Consider the following 2517-nt stretch of genomic DNA (forward strand, 5'->3'; position numbering starts at 1 on the left):
CATATAAAAGATTGTTCACCGAGCGTTGCTCCAATTGTGAAGGGTGATAAATTAAATTTGAGCCAGTGCCCAAAGAATGATTTTGAAAGAGAACAAATGAAGAACATTCCTTATGCTTCTGCTGTCGGAAGCCTAATGTATGCTCAGGTGTGCACAAGACCCGACATTGCTTATTCTGTCGGAATGTTAGGAAGATTTCAGAGTAACCCGGGGATAGACCACTGGAAAGCTGCAAAGAAAGTTATGAGGTATCTTCAGGGTACTAAGGATTGCAAACTGATGTTCAAACGAAGTGACAATCTAGAAGTAGTTGGCTACTCAGACTCAGATTTCGCTGGTTGTACTGATTCACGTAAATCTACATCTGGTTACGTGTTTATGTTTGCTGGTGGAGCTGTGTCCTGGAGGAGTAACAAACAAACCTTGACTGCTACTTCTACTATGGAGGGTGAGTTCGTTTCTTGTTTTGAGGCTACATCACATGGTGTATGACTAAACAGTTTCATTTCAGGCCTTAGAGTGCTTGATTCCATTGCAAGGCCACTAAAGATGTTCTGTAACAATTCAGCTGCTGTTTTCATGGCTAAGAACAATAAAAGTGGTAGTCGAAGTAAGCACATCGACATTAAGTACTTAGCTATTAGAGAACGTGTTAAAGAAAATAAAGTGGTCATTCAACACATTAGCACTGAATTGGTGATTGCCGATCCTATGACAAAAGGCTTGCCACCTCATAAATTCAAGGATCATGTAGAGAACATGGGACTTGGTTCCCCTATGTAATTTTTACAAATAAAGTTATTATTAATGAAACTCTTATTTTGATTTTTCTCATATTTATGCGCATCTTAATTTTACACTTGAGAAAAATTTCAGAGGACCTGAATAAACATAAGGTTTAGGGTTTATTCACTTAAGTACATTGCCACATAAAGTACATTGTTATATAGTAAATGTATTGTAATACATGGAAGATAATACTCGACCCATAATGAGGACATGTCGGTATGATTCGTATGTTTATTATATAATGAGGAACGTTGGGTTTGAATATTTTAGTTTAAATGCTGATCAAGTGGGAGAATATTAGAATATTTTATTTATGAAAATTATTTTCTAATTAAGGAAATGATTTTCTATTTAAGGAAATAAATAAATAATTGATTTTCTGATAAATGAATTGAATCTGGACAAAATCATTTATGTAATATTCTATATATGGTCTTCTATATTCATTACCTGATTTGATTTCCTGAATTAATTGTCAAAATATTCTGACAATTAATGTGGCGCAGATACTGATGGAATATCTCACCTATAAATATAGGGTCTCGGTCCCCGAGCTCCTGACTTATTCTGAATTCATTCAGCAAATTCCATCTAAAGAGAGTTGAGAGAGCGAGGAAGCCCGAACTCTAATACCGAAGCTATCGCAGGGATTGAAGCTCAAAGATCAATGGCTTGAGGTATATCGATCCTTTCATTGCATATATTATCGATATGATTACAGTTTATTTTCCGCATTTCATATCGTTTGTATATGCTATATTACATACACTATATTATAGTCTAACAGGTTCAAGTTCGAAGGATAGATGGCGCCTGTCAAACCGCTTCCACTCTTCTGTATATGTAGATGCCTAAGCACGTCATACTCTTTAGGTCTCTTAGAGTAATGCCACCACGTGTCACCGACTGAATGTCTTGAACTATATAACATCTTCAATCTCGAAGTTAGGAAAAGTATTGCATAATATTTTTGGCAACTTTTTTTAGTCTATCTTTTTCTTTTTCCAACAACTCTTGCTATAAATAGGACAGAAATCTTTTTTCTCATTCTCCTTTCAAAACAAGGTACAATAATACTTGCATACATCAAATGAGTCATAAACTAAACTAAGGTTAGACAACTTCCTCTTTGACTTGTAATGGGACTTGGGTAATTTTGTACTCTTTAGAAATAAATCAATTAATCAATATGGAGAGTAACATATCAAAGAATAGTTACTCCACTTGTTGAGAACTTTGCAGTACATCAGCTTCACCAAAGCATTAAGCGCTAATTTTTTCCAACCCGAGTACAATTCAATTTCCATATCCATAAACAATTCAACGTACTTACTACTACCATTCAGTGGATGATTGTTAAAAGAAGCAGTGGTAGTACTTGTATCATTAAGACTATGATCTTCTCTTAAAATATTAGCCATCACATCTGTTATTTCTTCTATATCGTTGTCTACTATTTTTACAATCAGTAGCGTGAACGACTCCCCATGAGAATACCAGGTCATGTACAATGGTTAAATGCCATGCATAAACAAATGTACTCTAATATTATTAGGAGTCTTAAAGTTCACATTTAGACATCTCATGCAAGGGCATCGAGTAACTCCAAAAGAATTTATTTGCATTCGAGCAATTCTAGTAAACTCATCCACACTCCTACGAAACTCTACAGGTTGTATGTTCAATTAGAGTACGGTTTAAAATCGTCGCCTATAATAGGTTATAGGC

This window comes from Cannabis sativa, chromosome 5, assembly GCF_029168945.1.
Source record: "Cannabis sativa cultivar Pink pepper isolate KNU-18-1 chromosome 5, ASM2916894v1, whole genome shotgun sequence".
Taxonomy (NCBI): Eukaryota; Viridiplantae; Streptophyta; class Magnoliopsida; order Rosales; family Cannabaceae; genus Cannabis; species Cannabis sativa.